Raw genomic sequence first — 19,858 nt, 5'->3', positions numbered from 1 at the left:
CAATAAGGAGAGAAATTAGGAGGAGGAGGAGCAAAAAACTGCTCCAGCTAAGGAAAAGACACTAAGGCAAAAAGAAGGAAGGGAGTGTTGAAAGGAAACAGCTGATCAGTTGGATCGGAAGAGAGATAAGGGACGCTAGTGGAGGCTGCCTGGGAGGGGGGAGGTAAAAGCCCATGGATCCTCAGGGGTTTTACATTGGGTCACCCCAAATTTGCCATCAGATCACATAGCATGTCCACGGCTACAGCCTGCACCAAAAAAATCACCCACCCACTGTTGTGTGGGGCTGCAATGGTGCAAAAACATGGTTACAAAGCACGGATCCACGTGGATCCTCAGGATTTTTGCATTGGGTCTCCCCAAATTCACCATCAGATCACATGTCTGTGGCCACAGCATGAACCACAAAAATCATACATCCACTGTTTCGCCCAGAATATTTTTTTTCTTGTTCTCCCCCTCTAAAAACTAGATGTGTCTTATGGTCAGGTGCGTTTTATGGAGCGAAAAATACAGTATATCTTTCTACCTCTGGTTGCAGATGCCAGCTGGAGAACTGTCTTGACAGAAACCTTGTGACATTTTCCCAATAAGTAAGTATTTTTATGCTGCAGACACCAATCAAGGTTATGGAGTGAAAGTCCAGAAACACCGGTCTTGAAAGACTTACATTGGTTCCCAGTATGTTTCCGAAAACAATTCCAAATGTTGGTGCTGACCTTTAAAGCCCAAACGGATTTGGTCCAGTATACCTGAAGGAGCATCTCCACTCCCATTGTTCAGCCCAGACACTGAGGTCCAGCTCTGAGGGCCTTCTGGCGGTTCCCTCACTGCGAAAAGCCAAGTTACAGGAAACCAAGCAGAAAGTCTTCTCGGTGGTGGTGCCCGCCCTGTGGAACGCCCTCCCACCAGATGCCAGGGAAATAAACAAGTGTCTGACTTTTAGAAGACATCTGAAGGCAGCCCTGTTTAGGGAAGTTTTTAATTTGAATGCTGTATTGTGTTTTTAATATTCGGTTGGGAGCCGCCCAGAGTGGCTGAGAAAACCCAGCCAGATGGGCAGTGTATACATTATTATTATTATTATTATTATTATTATTATTATTATCATCATCATTATCATTATCATTATCATTATCATTATCATTTCTATCCTACTTTGATAGAGTTGTGGTACACACATGGTGAACAAGGAAACCCAGTGAAGCCTAATGGTTTCCCTCTGTCCCAACTAAACAATTTTTGAAACATTCCCTTACCATCTAGAAATGCATTTATTTTATTTATTTGAACAAATTTATTTTATTTTGTTGAACAAATTTAGATCCTGAATACTATCAGTTTCACAATTTCAAAACTTGGCAGGTTTGATGCAAAGTTGTCAGGATTCAGAAAAAAAAGTTTGTAAATCAGAAAACTACCAGATGGGGCGACCTGGAGCAATGGAGCCTCTTTGTGATGGGCGTGTTTGCTTATATGACTTTTGCCAACAAAATTCAGCTGCCCCTCAGCACCTTATTGTTCAGGAAAGACTAAACCAATTTACAAGTGAAAAGGACAAGCAAAACAGTGGCCCAGCAATGAGACTCAATAAATGGCCACAAGAAGCCTCACTAAACCAGAGAAATTTGCCTGAGAGAAACCATCCTGAAAGCTGAGGAGGCTGCAAAACTTTAAAGGAAACACAGTCTGAAGTGCTTCCCTCTAGAAAAGGCCATTGCTTTGTCATTTACAGGCAGCGCTTAATTGGATTACCCTTGATCTTAGCCAAACTAAAATAAGATTCTTCCTTATTTTGAAAGCCAAGAAATCTTGACATTTGGATTAACACCTTCTCCACCCGAGGAACATGGAATTGATAACTTTAAAAAGGGGGATATATATATATATCTGATCTAGCCATGTTATACAAAAGAGCTGTAAGTGGGTTTGACTCTACTGAGGTGCAAATTCAGCCCATCCATTAACTGGTACCCAGAATGAAAAAACAAGTACTGTACCTGCTAAATAGGTACAGTTGGAAGGTATGAAATAAGGATGGGGAGGCAGCACTGGAAAGACAGCACAGGGGGCCTTGGGGTGTCTTGGAGACAAGGAAATGTGCTAGTGGCTCCCTATAATAAAGAAAGAAAAAGAGCTCACATCAGCTGCTGCTTCTTGCAAGGGACCATAACTTAAAGACAGAAAAAAATCCCCCTCAAGTTACAAATACAGTTGTTATGTACTGAGTTGAATAGGATCCAAAATGCAGCAGTCTGACTGGTCCTAGAACAATAGGATTCAGAATGCAGCAGTCTGATTGGTCCTAGAGCAATGCAGCAGTATGGTTGGTCCGCACGAGCCACCCAATCCAGCTCCAGATAGAAGTGAATCCACAACCTGATTGGCCTACAGGAGAATCCCGGAATTAGCCAATCACGTGCGGCCCATTGTGTAAATAATGTATATAAAGCAGATATTGTGGGGGAACTTCCATTCCTCGCTACTATGAGCTGAATAAAGAGCATGAAGTCCACACTCAACTCTGAGTATATTTCAACAGTGGTACCTCTGGTTGCGAACGGGATCCGTTCCGGAGGCCTGAAAAGAGTGCAACCTGAAGTGCCGTATCTGCACAGGTGCATGGTGCGATTTGGGGATTGTGCTCATGCGCAAAGTGCGATTTAGCACTTCTGCGCATGCGTGAGCGGTGAAACCCAGAGGTTACCCTTTCTGGTACTTCCAGATTGCCGCAGGACATAACCTGAAAGAACGTAACATGAGGTATGACTATATAACAAGCATCTATAAATCGGCTCTAGCGGTGTGAATTCATACTACAGTGGTACCTCAGGTTACATACGCTTCAGGTTACATACACTTCAGGTTACAGACTCCACTAACCCAGAAATAGTACCTCAGTGAAGGATAAAGTGCGAGACTGGTTACACTACGCTCAGATTAATGAAGTTTTTAAAAATGACAAAAAGTTAGGGTTCCAGGTGGAGAAATCGAAATTGGAAACAGAACTGTTAGAACCTAAGACTAAGGTACTTTCAAGAATGTATAACTTGCTGTTAAAACGGAATACACAAGATGAAATGGTTAAATCGGCTATGATAAAGTGGGCACAGGACATTGGGCATAATATCATGTTTGAGGACTGGGAAAGGTTGTGGACCAACGGGCTGAACTTCACTGCATGTAATGCTTTGAAGGAAAATGTAATGAAAATGATATATAGATGGTACATGACCCCAGTTAAACTTGCCAAAATATACCATTTGTCTGATAACAAATGTTGGAAATGTAAAGAAAATGATGGAACATTCTTTCACCTCTGGTGGACCTGCCCTAGAGTGAAGGCCTTCTGGGAAATGATATATAATGAGCTGAAAAAGGTATTTAAGTATACCTTTACTAAGAAACCAGAGGCCTTCCTTTTGGGTATTGTCGGCCAGAAGGTGTTAAAGAAGGACCGAACATTTTTTATGTATGCAACAACGGCAGCAAGGATACTCATCGCTAAGCACTGGAAAACTCAAGATCTACCCACAATGGAAGAGTGGCGGATGCAACTGATAGACTATATGGAACTAGCCGAGATGACCGGCAGAATCCGAGACCTGGGAGAAGAGAAGGTTGAAGAAGATTGGAAGAAATTTAAGATTTACTTAAAAAAGCATTGTAATTTGGTTGAATGTTAAGATGGAGGCTAGATCATAAATAATTGAGCACCACTAAATTAGATGCAATTAGGATGATAAGTGAGATTGGGGAAAAATCATAAACCTTCGGGAGAATTATTAGATTATATTTTAAATGAATGGGACATAAGAATGTAAACAAGATGATAAATTGCGGGCAAGAATTGACAATGATGCAAGTGGGAGCGGGAGACGTGAGGGAGTCCAAAGAAGTTAAGAAATTATGTTATGATATATGTTACATTGTTCATTATTTCTGCATTTATGTTTAAAAATCTTAATAAATATATATTTAAAAAAAAACAAACAGAAATAGTACCTCAGGTTAAGAACTTTGCTTCAGGATGAGAACAGAAATCGTGCTCCGGCGGCACGGCAGCAGCAGGAGGCCCCATTAGCTAAAGTGGTGCTTCAGGTTAAGAACAGTTTCAGGTTAAGAACGGACCTCTGGAACAAATTAAGTACTTAACCCGAGGCACCACTGTAATGAAGAACACCTGATCAGCTTTGCAATTCCTCGAAATTAATCGGAGACCTCATTTGCGGGAAAGAGATTGAAGGATAATGTTAGGTGGGAATCAAGGAAGCAATGTTCTGTGGACAAGAGCAAGGATAAAGCTGATACGAAGCAGGGAAAGATTGCCTTTTTATTTTTATTTTTATTTTTTTAAAGTAATAAACCCTCCAAAGAAACAGAAATCCCTCTTGTTTACTGGGGAGGATTAAATCCCCGCGATAGTTTCACAAGGTCATTTCAAGATTACATGCTTACTGGCACATGCATGCTTCTGAGAGACACGGAGGGAGAGAGCCGGCATGCCCTGTGTATTTCAGAGCGCCGCAAAGAGTTAATTGTGTACCTTCACATTGGCCAGACAGAATGTGAATAGTCTAATGTTAAGAGCTCCAAGTCCACTCCAAAATTCCACATGAAATTCTCCCCAATATACAAAGTGCCTATTTATTACGGCGCTAATATTTCTCTCTCTAAAAAAAATAAAAAATCTGGAAAGCACATAAGAATAAACTGGATTGGAGAAGTCGCACTGTTTATTCATTTCTGCAGCATGCCCAGCCTAGACCCCTCCTCTGAAAGGAGGTAATGGGATGCTCTCCCCGCCCCCAAGAGAGTCTACACAGCCACCCACAGAGGTTCTTCTTTCCTGCAGAATCCCTCCAAGCTCTCGTTGCTCTTTGCCAACCCTTAACCATGTACAAATCACCAGCTGAAAAATACAAGGACACACCCCCTTTTAAAAAAGAAAATCATTTGCCCAGATACTGAAGCAACAGCTGCGGAGTGGCCATGTATCCTTCTTTATGGAAGACAGTCCTCTGTTCGAAGGGAGAGCAGGTGCCGTGAAGTTCTCCGTCAACAGTTATCAGTACTTAGGGGGACCATAGGTAAAGGGTAAAGGGGACCCCTGACCATTAGGTCCAGTCGTGACCAACGCTGTGGTTGCGGCGCTCATCTTGCTTTATTGGCCGAGGGAGCTTCTGACTAAGCTGCTTCTGGCGAACCAGAGCAGCGCATGGAAATGCCGTTTACCTTCCCGCCAGAGTGGTACCTATTTATCTACTTGCACTTTGACGTGCTTTTGAACTGCTAGGTTGGCAGGAGCAGGGACCGAGCAACGGGAGCTCACCCCGTCATGGGGATTTGAACAGCCAACCTTCTGATCGGCAAGTCCTAGGCTCTATGGTTTAACCCACAGCGAACCGCCAACCTTCTGATCGGCAAGTCCTAGGCTTTGTGGTTTAACCCACAGCGCCATAGCCTAGGCCTTTTAAGCAGAAGGTCGCAGGTTCAGAATCCTTGCTAGCATCTCCAGGAAAGGCTGGGAGAGAGTTTGCAGTAGCTGGACAACAGACCGAGCAGGAATATATGGGTCACCCGGTCAGTCTTCTGCACTATGGTGAAATGTATTGCATGGTTTTGACCTATAAAACCTTAAATGGTTCAGGACCACAATACCTCAAGGACTGCCTCTTTCTGTATGAACCTACCTGGACCCTTCTGAGACCCTCCTCGAGGAGTCCGGAGGGTGGCAACACGAGAACGGGGCCTTCTCCGCAGTGGCTCCCCATCTGTTGAATGCTCTCCCCAGGGGAGTTCACCTAGCACCTTCCATTATACACCTTTAGGCAAAAACATCCCCTTTAACAAGGCCTTTGGTTGATCTGATTTATATCCTGTGTCCTTTTAAAATGTGGTTTTTTTTGGGGGGTGGGGGCTACTGGGTTGTTGTTGTTATTCTGATTATGTATTTTGTGGTTTTTAATCTTGATTTTATTCTGTGAGCCGCCCTGAGACCCCCGGGTATAGGGCGGTATATAAATTCAATAAAAAGCAATAATAATAATAATTTCTACTTAAATTCTAGTAAAGATGTGTAAAATCTGCAGCATTACATATAAATTAGCATACTGAAAAAATAATGCAGATCAGAATCCTGTTCTGTCTTTGCTGATGTATGCGGGGGTTGTTCCTCATCCCTTGTATAGTTGTTGTGTTTGTTTGTTTGTTTGTTTGTTTGTTTGTATGTTTGTTTTTGATAAGTCTAACAAGGCCTCCTGACAGTTGCTCTTCACTGTTACCAAAATTATACTAGCAGCTTTACAAATAACAACAAAAATTATGCAGCTAAACAATACTGTAGATTTGGGGGATTAACTGATAAATGGCATTCAAGGCCCATACATCTGTCTGCTGAAAGCTTGCAAATAACAGTGCAGTACAGTGGTACCTCGGGTTACAGACGCTTCAGGTTACAGGCGCTTCAGGTTACAGACTCCGCTAACCCAGAAATAGTACCTCGGGTTAAGAACTTTGCTTCAGGATGAGAACAGAAATCGTGCAGCAGCAGCAGGAGGCCCCATTAGCTAAAGTGGTACCTCAGGTTAAGAACAGTTTCAGGTTAAGAATGGACCTCCAGAACAAATTAAGTTCTTAACCTGAGGTACCACTGTACATCAGAAACCAAAGAATAATTGAATTGTAGAGTTAGAAGGGAATCTGAGGATCGTCTCGTCCAACCCCCTGCAATACAGGAATATGCTGCTGTCCCATATGGGATCAAACCTACAACTTTGGTGTTATCAGCTCTAGGTTCTAACCAACTGAGCTATCCAGAAATACAAAGCCCATGACTATTATTATCTGGAAATCAAACATGATTTCCTAAATCTCACATTCCTGCTTTGATGTGGAGAGCCGGAATGGAGAGCCAGTGTGGTGTAGTGGTTAAGAGCGGTAGACTCGTAATCTGGTGAACCGGGTTCGCTTCCCCGCTCCTCCACATGCAGCTGCTGGGTGACCTTGGGCCAGTCACACTTCTCTGAAGTCTCTCAGCGTCACTCACCTCATAGAGTGTTTGTTGTGGGGAAGGAAGAGAAAGGAGAATGTTGGCCGCTTTGAGACTCCTTCGGGTAGTGATAAAGCGGGATATCAAATCCAAACTCTTCTTCTTCTCTTCTTCTGAATGTGACTGGGACTGGAGACCTACATAAAGTTATGAGTAGGCCCCACTGGACTTCTGAATAAACCTCCACAGACTCAACATCTGTGAGGAGTTGCTGGAGGAGTCTTCAGGAGGGAGAAAGGAGGAGTGGAAGGGGAAGAAAAGCTCCCCAAAGTTCCTTTAACAATGGGGGGGTGGTTCAGGACGAGTGGTGCAGCGATAAAATTGCTACCACATTTGCAAAGCTAAGCAGGCTCCGCCATGGTTCCAAATTGGATGGGGCACCATTTGTTGAGATTTCTGCATTGCAGGGGGGTTGGACTAGATGATCCTTCCAACTCTACAATTCTGTAACTGGTTTGATTAAGGAGAAGCACATTCTTTATTCTGTCTTAAGTCTATGACCAGATACAGCCAACCTTTCTCTTCCACACCACCCTGCTCTGTTTACCATCTTGCCTGATGAAGAGTACTGGGGAAATGGAAAGCTTGCACACCATTTTGTGACATTTTGGTTGGCCAAATAAAGGTATCGCCCTAATATTGACCTTGGAATTTTTCTTAATTTTTCAGCATAGCTAACTTGACTATTCACGTTCTGCAATTTATTCATATGATATCCTGTCCTACCAGTTTGCCGTTTTCTTTTTTCTTTTCTTTTTAAAATCCTTGCAGCAATTTTTCCTATTAATCATAAAGTAAATAAGGCCACTCACTGTCTACTAAGCTGAGTCTACCCAGTAGGCTTCCTAGTTATACCCAGTGCTTTTTCTCTATAAAAAAAATAATGTTTAGGGGTACTCTCATTTTGACTCAAGAAAATCACCATTTTATAGTTCACGTTGGGGGAAATAAATACACGATATACAACAAAACTGACCAATCACCGTGCTAGATTCCAACTCCTACTTCACACATTAAACGCTCGCTTCCGTCCGAGACTCAGGAAACACTGTGACACAAAATGAGGCTGCCATCAGGGGTAGCAGCAGAACTGACGATTCACCGTGCTAGAGAAGAAACTAATTTGTTTTAGATTTTTAGTTTCCTCTCCCGTTAGATTCACAGAATGTTTAGGGGTATGCCTACTCCTGCGTACCCCCAGAAAAAAAGCACTGGTTATACCAGAATTTGGAACTGGGTTGCCTGCATCCAAACCTAAGATGCCATAACATCACACACTCACACACTCATCTGCTAGCATTTACAGTCATACCTCATGTTATGTTTGCTTCATGATACGTTTTTTCAGGTTGCATCCCGCGGCAACCCGGAAGCACCGGAAAGGGTTACTTCCGGGTTTCGCCGCTTGCACCTGCGCAGAAGCGCTAGATTGTGCTTTGCGCATGCGCACAAGCAGCAAATTGTGCCACGCACCTGCGCAGATACTGCGCTTCAGGTTGTGGGCTTTTCATGTTGCGAACCGGCCTCCGGAATGGATCCCATTCACAACCAGAGGTACCACTGTATATATGAAGGTAAGCAGAGACAAAGACATAGAGATACAAAAAGCAAGAGGGTTGTAGCAAGAGGGATCCTATAAGAGTACAGTGGTACCTCGGGTTACATACGCTTCAGGTTACAGACTCCACTAACCCAGAAATAGTACCTCGGGTTAAGAACATCGCTTCAGGATGAAAACTGAAATCGTGCTCCGGTGGCGCAGCGGCAGCAGGAGGCCCCATTAGCTAAAGTGGTGCTTCAGGTTTAAGAACAGTTTCAGGTTAAGATCTTAACCCGAATTAAGTTCTTAACCCGAGGTATCACTGTATCCTGAACTTCCCCATCTCAGAAGAACAGAAGAAGAGCCTGCTGTATTAGGCCAATGCCCCATCTTGCTCCCACAGAACCCTCCTTGTAGTTTCCACCATTCAAGACTCGGAGAAATAACTTCCTGGAGGCAGGAGGTGCACAAAGCACAGAGTTAAATATCCTTGGGTTTACATGAAACCATACAGGTCAATGTACATCCATCAAGAATCTGCATTGCTGGAGTTATTCCCAGTGCTGGGCAAGTTAAAATATGTGAACTTGATGCAATATTCTCCTGAAGCTAACTTCTCCTTTTGACAGTTAGCACATTTATGAGCAAACACATTCCTTACTGAACTTTAAACGGTGTGAGCTGAGATATTCATTAACTGATTGTGATTTCCAAAACTTCTTGAGAAATGCCAATTTTTATCTTTTGCTGGGAACTGTCTAAATGGCATCATTGAAGTATGTGGCTGTGGCCTGGGCATTATAATTCCTATGATGCAGAAGGCAGAAAACTGAGATTGAGGGATAGTGATTTGCTCAACGCTACACAGCAAAATCATATTCAGATAACTCATTCATACAAGGGCAGGTAAGATGTGAAGTAAAAATATTCCATTAGTTGTGGGACTGATAATTTAAGCAGCTGGTGGTCATTTCAAAGGCATCTTCTGGTTATCACACTGAAATGCATATTATTATATCATACACGGCACGTAACCCTGCTGATCTACGTGTATTTGTGATTCTGGTGGTAGGCTGACTGCTAGGCAGCCAGTACAATGGTGAGACTTCAAATATGCAAGTTACTGTTTGGTACTGAAGGAAATGGGAACCAACAAACATGATGGGACAAGCAGAAATTGTTATTGGGCCAGCCTACATGAGCCCCAGAAAAGCACTGATGTTTCCAACTGAGTCAAAAAGTGTGGGATGTGAAACACAAGAGCAGTCAAGTACAACATCCCTAGAGTGGACATAAAAGGGGATGTCTGGACCAGCCAGTCAGAACTTCCTGTTTCTCCTAGGCTGGGACAAACTTCCTCTGCATGTGACTAGAGGTGGGCGTGACCTCACCTGCCCAGGTAACAAAAGAGCAGAACTGGTCAGCCATATATCTCTCTCTGACCACATTCGTCGAAGAAGCAACATCTGCTTAGCCTAAGATGCTTCCAGCCAAGAGAGGACAAAGGGACTGTCTCCTTATGGGATAGTTTCCAGGTATATTACTTTTCTAACTTAAGTCTGCCTTCTAGGATCCATTTCTGAACAGAATGTGAGTGAGTAAACTCTTTTTATACTTTTATAGAAGACTGTGTTGTGTCTATCTTTTTATGAGGGACTAAATGGGGAATCTTAAAAAGTAGAGACATCACCTTGCCAACAAAGGTCCGTATAGTAAAAGCTATGGTTTTCCCAGTAGTGATGTATGGAAATGAGAGCTGGACCATAAAGAAGGCTGATCACCAAAGAATTGATGCTTTTGAATTCTGATGCTGGAGGAGACTCTTGAGAGTCCCATGGACTGCAAGAAGTTAAAACCTATCCATTCTGAAGGAAATCAGCCCTGAGTGCTCACTGGAAGGACAGATCCTGAAGCTGAGGCTCCAATACTTTGGCCACCTCATGAGAAGAGAAGACTCCCTGGAAAAGACCCTGATGTTGGGAAAGATGGAGGGCACAAGGAGAAGGGGACGACAGATGATGAGATGGTTGAATAGTGTTCTCGAAGCTACCAGCATGAGTTTGACCAAACTGAGGGGGGCAGTGGAAGACAGAAATGCCTGGCGTGCTCTGATCCATGGGGTCACAAAGAGTCGGACACGACTAAATGACTAAACAACAAATGGGGAATTACCAAAGAAACGTATTTTAGAGGCTTTACAGAGCCTGAGCAAACACATCCGCTGTGCAAGTTTAGGGGAATGTAACACTGCTAAATTAACACAAGTTGGAAAGGATATAATCAAACAATATATCCTCTCCTGCATCCCTGAGCATTCTCACAAAAAGATGCTAACCTGGCTTTACAAACCACAGTTAAAAGGTTCGTGAATTTAGGGGGTTTCACATCACTGCACAGTAGGCCCTTCTTGCAGAGAGAGAGAGAGAGAGAGAGAGAGAGAGAGAGAGGGGGGGGGCGCCAATAATTTAAGAACCGCTTCCATGCCATGTGATTTGGTGAACAGCATGGCTTCTGAACGTTCTGAACATACTCAAATATCTGAAAGGCTGTCACATGGAAGATGGCGCAAGCTTGTTTTCTCCTGCTCTGGAGAGTAGGACCTGAACCAGCAGATTCAAATTACAATAAAGGAGGTTCCAACTGAACATTAGGAATAATTTTCTGGACCGTCTCCCTCAGGAGGTTGTGGAATCTCCTTCCTTGGAGGTGTTTAAGCAGAGGCTGGATGGTAATTTGTCAGGGATGCTTCAGCTGAGATTTCTGCATTGCAGAGGGTTGGGTTAGATAATCCTTGCGTTCCCTTCCAACTCTAAAATTCTCTGATTCTCTGATTTCTGCAACCAATTAGGAAATGGCCCACCTTATTCCCACAACCAGGAACCCAGTAAGCATACTTAGGAACACAAACATGTCCCTTTCTCCAGAGGTAGCCCAGGTCTGGCAAATCCAAACTTACGTGTTGCCTGCCTGATATTTTTTAAAGCTCCGGTTGTGCAAGGTGCTAAACACAACACCAGGCAAATGGCAAGCCCTGTGCATTAATCAAACAGCTTGATCCCTGAAGACCACCCCAACCCACGGCGTCTTACCAGAATGTACTGCATTGCGAGCCAGCTGTACAAGTTGGATGTTGTTAAACTCATCCAAGGGACAGCACCTGGTTTGCATTATTGGCAAAGGCATCTACAAGCAATGCGCTTTCGACAGGCGTGAGGGAGCTGGAAAAGTGCAAGGGGAAGTCCCCACATAAATACATTATTGTGCATGCCTGACCTGATAATATATGAAAAGAACCAGGAATAAATATATCAGGGACGGAGATTGTTCATGACCAAGGCATTTTTGCAACACAAGCGGGGAGGGAAGAATCTTTCCTTGTGTTACCTGCTGCCTCCCCCAACATTCGCAAACACACACACACACACCAGCATAGTTCAGTACAGACGCAACTTCTCTGCCAAGCTAATATCTCGAGGGCAAATCTCTCTGAAGCCATTCTTTGCTGTTCTTTCACACGTAGGTTCTGGCACTATAGGACAAGGGTTTAAACCCCACAAAAGTCAACAACCTTCATTTCTGGGAGCAAAACTGCCCTAGCTTCTAGAAATAGATTTGTGGGAGGGGGAGAGAGTATGGTAAAATGCTGCAACCCCGTCTCGAGGGAAGGTGGAAACAGAGGGGGGGTGGACCCAAATTGCAGAAACCTCCCCCAAATATCTGACGCAAGAGCACCCAAATTATGAGTTCTACCTTAAATAAATTCTGGAAATGAGTGCAATGCTGGTAAGCGGTGCTTCTTTTCTGCATAGATTTGCAAAAGGTGTGCGTTCGTTTGTATTCTGCGCAACTGTGATCTGACAGGATTTGGAATGCTTCACATGGAGTGGTGCATGCTGGGAGAAGTAGAAGTGTGATTAACAAGGATCAAAGGATGGGGGGTGTTATGTACTGAAGTTCTCACCCTGGGCCAGCAGGGGGATACTGTAGATAGTTATGCAAATAAGGGATCAAAAGTGATGTTCAGTGATTGGATAGTTCTAGAAAATTGTTACAGTTACATTGTACTGGAGCTCTATATAAGCAGGCTGGCTGAACCCTTCAGTTCAGTTCTGTCCTGGCCTGTGAATAAACAAGAGCTGTTTGAAGAATTGCTGTGTCGTCTGATATGTTCACCCACAACTTAACAGGGGCAGTTGTTTGGCAGGTATCTTAATGCAACCCCTTCCCAGTTTGTAACCTCCAAAACAATGCACGGACTGAAATGCAGCTATCGTTCGAGAGTCACTTCTTCTTGTTTAGGAGTGCCGTTCTCCAGCTGCCATTTTTTTAAAAAAAATTACAACAATGCACACATTAGGCAACGTGTGGCTTAAAAAGCACAGATTAACAAAAGCAACCTACAGTATGCACTAAATCAAGCAAAACAGCATACAAAGAATGTTATACGGGGAGAAATGCTCACCTTACTGCAGACAAATTTCCATAAGGAATTGAAAAAAAAGAAGAAGAAGAAGAAGAAGAGAAGAAGAGTTTGGATTTGATATCCTGCTTTATCATTACCCGAAGGAGTCTCAAAGCGGCTAACAATCTCCTTTCCCTTCCTCCCCCACAACAAACACTCTGTGAGGTGAGTGTGGCTGAGAGACTTCAAAGAAGTGTGACTGGCCCAAGGTCACCCAGCAGCTGCTTGTGGAGGATCAGGGAAGCGAACCCGATTCACCAGATTACAAGAATACCACTCTTAACCACTAAACCACACTGGCGTAACTGTGGCGAAGTGAACTTATGGTTGGAAAAATGAGAAAATGAGAAATGTCCATCTCTCCAAGTTTCAGCGCTGTTCTGCATGCAATAAAACAGACATGTGAGCCCACATTGCCATCTCCAATGGCTTTCAGGCTTCTTCCTGCACGGAATAATACCCATAGCCAGGGCCGGATTTAGGTTTGATGAGGTCCTAAGCTACTGAAGGTAATGGGGCCCTTTATATGTCCAGCTGTCCTTTGTCAACAACAAATTGCCGCTGTTTTTTGTGTTGAATATATGCTACATGGTAATTTATGGACCTAAGAGGTATCTAAAGCCATTTGCACATGCAGAATCCAGGCACCCTATACAATGGTACCTCAGGTTACATACGCTTCAGGTTACAGACTCCGCTAACCCAAAAATAGTGCTTCAGGTTAAGAACATTGCTTCAGGATAAGAACAGAAATCGTGCTCCGGTGGCACGGCGGCAACAGGAGGCCCCATTAGCTAAAGTGGAGCTTCAGGTTAAGAACAGTTTCAGGTTAAGAACGGACCTCCAGAACAAATTAAGTACTTAACCCGAGGTACCACTGTATATAGAAATGAGCAAACCAGTGATATTTTAGGGAGCAAACTAGCAGGCAGGGCCCATTACTTACATCATAGGAGCCTACACAACACAAAACACTGTTGCTGTGTGTAGGTTTTATTTTATTCATTTTTTATCTTATATTTTCATTTTTATTTCATTTTTTATTCATTTTTTATCTTATATTCATATTTATCTTATATTTTGGAAATGTACATCCATTTTTCTGTTTAAATTTTTTTGGGGGGGGGCCCAAAGCTTGTTTAGCTTATACGTAAATCCAGCAGTTCCCATAGTACATAGGTCACAAGAGAAAGGGGATGCAAACGGAGACCAGGATTGAGGAAAGGTCAGGAGAGTGCACAGGATACCATCCCCATTAATGCTAGGAGACATTGCCTGTAGGTTTTTAGCTCATCTCCAAAACTATTAGGGGCTATGAACTTCCTCCTTATTTAAAATAAATGCCGATGTTCTTAGGAATCCAAATTATGTGCCAGACACCAAATTCTTTGCAGGATCGGAGAAGATGAACAGCCCTGCGTGAGAGAGATAAAGAGAGTGCAGGGCAAGTGGGAGTAACCCAGACGTTTGATCTTTGTGCCACAGTTTTGGACCTTAATGGTGCTTCCTTTCAACGCGCTCCAACTGAAGCAAACCACATAATCCGTGCTTTGTTGCAGGTGGCTAACCATTGTGGGACGTGGGTGGTGCTGTGGTCTAAACCACTGAGCCTCTTGGGCTTGCCTATCAGAAGGTCGGCGGTTCAAATCCCTGCGACGGGGTGAGCTCCCGTTGCTCAGTCCCAGCTCCTGCCAACCTAGCAGTTCAAAAGCACGTCAAAGTGCAAGTAGATAAATAGGTACCACTCCGGCAGGAAGGTAAACGGTGTTTCTGTGCGCCAGAAGCGGCGTAGTCATGCTGGCCACACGACCCGGAAGCTGTACACCGGCTCCCTCAGCCAATAAAGCGAGATGAGAGCCGCAGACCCAGAGTTGTCTGCAACTGGACCTAATGGTCAGGGGTCCCTTTACCTTTTAACCATCAGCAACCTAGGCATCTGTTCAGTATGCATTTGGCAAATGGATCCCTGAACCTGCATTTTGTACAGAGCCAGTAGCAAGGAAGTTTTTGGAGCAAGATCCCTGTGGCAATAAACAGAATCAGATGAACAAGGTTGTGTGCACACAGAGAGAGGGGGAGAGAGCAGGAGGGAGGGAGGGTTGAACCTTGGCCAATGTCTAACCTAATTTTCATCCTTTGATCAGATCACATTCTGATGAAATAGACTCTGCAGTAGCCTCACACACCAATTTATTCATTTCATTTGTTCTGGCGTATATATCCCCCACCTAAAAATGGAAGTTATCAAGGTGGCTTGCAAAGAAACAGGATGAAATAGACAAATGATGCCATTGTTACTAGAGTGGAGCAAAAGCATGCCGAGACCTACATTGGCTCTCAGTACGTTTCCGAAAACAATTCCAAGTGTTGGTGCTGACGTTTAAAGCCCTAAATGGTCTTGGCCCAGTATACCTGAAGGAGCGTCTCCACCCCCATCATCCAGCCCGGACACTGAGGTCCAGCACCGAGGGCCTTCTGGTAGTTCCATCCCTGTGAGAATTAAAGTTACAGGGAACCAGGCAGAGGGCCTTCTCAGTAGTGGTACCTGCCCTGTGGAACGCCCTTCCAGCAGATGTCAAGGAAATAAACAACTATATGACATTTAGAAGACATCTGAAGGCAGCCCTGTTTAGAGAAGTTTTTAATGACTGATGTTTTAATGTATTTTTAATCTTTTGTTGGAAGCTGCCCAGAGTGGCTGGGGAAACCCAACCAGATGGTCAGGGTAGAAATAAATTATTATTATTATTATTATTATTATTATTATTATTATTATTATTATTATTATTATATTCCCCCGCCCCAAGCTTTGATGCTCCAGCAACAAGAGCCATTCTGCAGCTGAATCTCCCAACCTGGAACTGATTGTGCAGATCCAAAGGGGCTGTAGGTGCAAATTATGAGTGGCTTTCTCTTCAGATGCACCAACATTGCACACTACTAATCCAGTGCCCTTCTGGAAAAAGCTTCAGGGTGCACAGCCCTTGAGAGAAATGACCAAAAACCAGCAGTCCTCTGAGAGATTCAGCCACATGATCCCAGAGGCTACCTTCTTTGTTCTTTTCCCAAGCCGTGTCTGAACCTTGGCCATGCCAGCTGTGGATGATGGGAGCTAGAGTCCAAGGCTGTCTTAAGGATATGCGGCGCCGGGGTGCAAGAATCCATCTTGCGCAGCACCCGCTCCCCCCCCCCCAGGTTGCCCAGTCCCAGGCACACAGGAGGACTCCTCCTGGCTTGGTCACCCCCGAACCGAACTTGCGGGGTGGCACTCCAACCGACGGGCGGGCTCTTCCCTGGACTCAACTCTTGGGCCCCGGACTCCCAGCCCGGCGCCCCTGAGAGCCCGGCACCCGGTGCCCCTATGGGTAAGATGGCCCTGCGAGAGTCCAATCCAGTGTTGAAGTACTCTGGTCTACTCTGCCTGTCAGAGGCTCTCTGGAATTTCCAAGGGAGTTTCTCACAATGGCTACTGGTGATCCATTCCTAAACTGGATATTCCAGAGATTTGAAACTGGGAAGATCAGCCTGCAAACCCAGCGTTCTTGCAACCGAGTCGCAATATGCCTCCCCTCTCTCTATTGCCTCCTATGCATTGAATTTTGAAGAGTAAGCTCTTTGAGGCAGAGGCCTGTCTTTTTGTTATTACCCTCTAAAGCAGCCTTTCTCAACCTGTGGGTCCCCAGATGTTGCTGAATTACAACTCCCATCACCCCTAGCTAGCAAGGCCAGAGCTCAGGGATGATGGGAGTTGTAGTCCAACAACATCTGGGGACCCACATGTTGAGAACCGCTGCTCTAAAGCATATGATACATTTGTGACACTAGAAAATCCGTTTCATTGTTCTGTCCTGAAAGGGAATGTTGCCCCAGAGCAGTCATCGTGGCCGATGAGAGTGCACTGGCAACAACCACCACTTTGATGCCACATCCAACAAATGAAAAGCATTAAACAACTTCTAGTACCTTGCTGCCTTGGAAGGTACCATTTTGTCATGACTTCATAAGAATCAGCAGCACATATATACCCCACACATCATACAAACTTTGCACTTTCAAGCAGTGCTTTTTTTTCTTAAAAAATGTTTAGGGGTACTCTCATTTCCTACCCATATTGAAATACTGCTCCTCAATGAAGCCAAACTTAGGTTAGGGGTATGCCAACAAAGGTCCGTATAGTAAAAGCTATGGTTTTCCCAGTAGTGATGTATGGAAGTGAGAGCTGGACCATAAAGGAGGCTGATCGCCGAAGAATTGATGCTTTTGAATTATGGTGCTGAAGGAGACTCTTGAGAGTCCCATGGACTGCAAGAAGATCAAACCTCTCCATTCTGAAGTGCCCTGAGTGCTCACTGGAAGGACAGATCCTGAGCTGAGACTCCAATACTTTGGTCACCTCATGAGAAGGCTCCCTGGCAAAGACCCTGATGTTGGGAAAGATGGAAGGCACAAGGAGAAGGGGTGACAGAGGACGAGGTGGTTGGACAGTGTTCTTGAAGCTACCAGCATGAGTTTGACCAAACTGCGGGAGGCAGTGGAAGACAGGAGTGCCTGGCGTGCTCTGGTCCAGGGGGTCACGAAGAGTTGGACATGACTAAACAACTAAACAACAACAAAATGTGTACCCCTGTGTACCTCCAGAAAGAAAGAAAGAAAGAAAGAAAGAAAGAAAGAAAGAAAGAAAGAAAGAAAGAAAGAAAGTCTGCGAATCTGTGCCGACTGTCCGCTGGAAGCCGGAAAAGGCACAGTTGGTAGAATTGTTATAAATGAACATGTAAAAGTTGTGTGTGCGTTTTCCTTCTTCTGAATTATTTTCACAAGGTTTCCCAGCCCCCTTCATGGTCTTCTGCTTTTCGCTGTCCCCATCCGTCATGCTAGATAGCCAGAAGTCGCAAAGAGGAAATTCATGACATCACTGCTTCGGTGAGACTAATGGAATCAATGATGTCAAAGAATGATACATTCCGCTCTGTGTTTCTTTATGCAAGGAAATCCTAGAGGATTTCACAGTGGGGGAAAAGAATCCGAAACAGTTACTTATGATTGATTTCTGTACGGAACACGACCCCGCCTCTCCACCACAAGCATGTTAACTGGGGAAATCAGCGCATATTTTCAGGCTTACCTCAATTTTCTTTTTAAGGTCAGAGTTCAGCTTTGCAAGCCCTCGATACCTAATGGGCTAATGATGTGTCCCTCTGTGTCTTTATGCGCCGGGTTTCTTGCCAGATGGTATTGCGATGCAGTGCACTACATTTCAAATGCGCCAACCCACAGAAAGCATTGTGTACCAGGGCAAGCCCTCAGGACGGAGCTATTTATTAGCCCTGCGAGTGCTTCGCTCCTGGCGTACGAAATTCCATCCCCTCTTTATATCGGGTGTCCTGCCCTGTTCCCCCTCCCTCACGAGATTAGCACCCACCGTGCAGGAAAATGGCGAATGCTGAGATAATGCCACAGGGGAACGCTTGTCAGCTCGCTGGAAAAATGATCCGCAAACGCCAAATGCTATAAAAAACGAATGAATCTTCCCTCCTTCCTTCGTATGGAATCATTTACATATACCCCAAAATGCACAGAGAACGAGGAGGCCTTGCGTTCACCGAGGCCAGCTCTTTTTTCAAACGACCGAAGTCAACGAGGCCCTCCTGAGGTCTTTTCCTTGTGAAAATGAAACCCTCCCAGGAGAGGCATGGAAGCCTGCAAGCTCCCACACATGAGAAAACTATCAATCATATTTATATACTAGATCGCCTACAGTACAGAGCATGTTAGCCACCCCTTTCTGTCATGCTCCCTGACTGTGAACTAAGTGGAGTAGCGCTAAATACTGTAAGAAGCAGAGAAGCCTGTGTTTGCGTACGTCCGACGTCCGAAATCTCCCTGCCAGACAGCACTACTGATTCTGTACAGTTGGAACCTTGGTTTTCAAACATACAGTGGTACCTCGGGTTACATACGCTTCAGGTTACATACGCTTCAGGTTACAGACTCCGCTAACCCAGAAATAGTGCTTCAGGTTAAGAACTTTGCTTCAGTATGAGTACAGAAATCGTGGTCCAGCAGCACGGCAGCAGCAGCTGGAGGCCCCATTAGATAAAGTAGTGTTTCAGGTTAAGAACGGTTTCAGGTTAAGTACAGACCTCTGGAACGAATTAGGTACTTAACCTGAGGTACCACTATAATCCGTTCCGGAAGATCGTTCGGCTTCTGAAACGTTTGACAACCGAGGATCAATGGGCTGGCTGCAAAGTCAATGAGGGGAAATGAAAAACGCGCCTCAGAAGCCATTCGATTTCCAGGGCACGTTCGAAAACGGAAGCAATTACTTCTGGGTTTTCGGCATCCAAGTTCCAAATTGTTTGGCTTCCAAAACGCTTGAAAACCGAAGTCCCACTGTACAGTGGTACCTCGGGTTAAGTACTTAATTTGTTCCGTTTACCTTCCCGCCACAGCGGTACCTATTTATCTACTTACACTGGTATGCTTTCGAACTGCTAGGTTGGGAGGAGCTAGGACTGAGCAATGGGAGCTCACCTTGTCGCAGGGATTTGAACCACCGACCTTCAAATCTGCAAACCCAAGAGGCTCAGTTGTTTAGACCACAGCGCCACCCGTGTCCCCTCCCTCAGCAAGGACAGCATCCTTGTCAGCAGGCTGCCAGACTTCCTATGGTATTGCACTGTAAGTATTTCTGTCTCTGCTAAATCTTCAGTCACTCTTAAGATAGCTTTATGGTTTCTGATTTTTGCTGCCTTTGACAATATTTGCCACAATTCAAGGGTCTGAAAGGACACCAGCCTTACAT

The 19,858-nt window shown here is 44.6% G+C and overlaps 1 protein-coding gene across 4 annotated transcripts in view; it reads right to left on the bottom strand.

The window, feature by feature from the left end:
- Nucleotides 1-19,858, bottom strand: part of FGF18 (fibroblast growth factor 18) — a 137,738-nt gene that overhangs the window by 79,265 nt on the left and 38,615 nt on the right. The window contains exon 1 of one of the 4 annotated variants that reach the window (XM_083730827.1): nucleotides 2,001-2,114. The exons of the other annotated variants lie outside the window; for them this stretch is intronic. The gene's annotated coding sequence lies outside the window, so the exon portion shown is untranslated. Of the gene's footprint in view, nucleotides 1-2,000; nucleotides 2,115-19,858 lie in introns of those variants that run through there. 4 annotated transcript variants of the gene reach the window in all.

Source organism: Podarcis gaigeae (assembly GCF_964106915.1).
Source record: "Podarcis gaigeae genome assembly, chromosome: 3".
Taxonomy (NCBI): domain Eukaryota; kingdom Metazoa; phylum Chordata; class Lepidosauria; order Squamata; family Lacertidae; genus Podarcis; species Podarcis gaigeae.
This window is presented reverse-complemented; position numbering and strand designations above follow the sequence as displayed.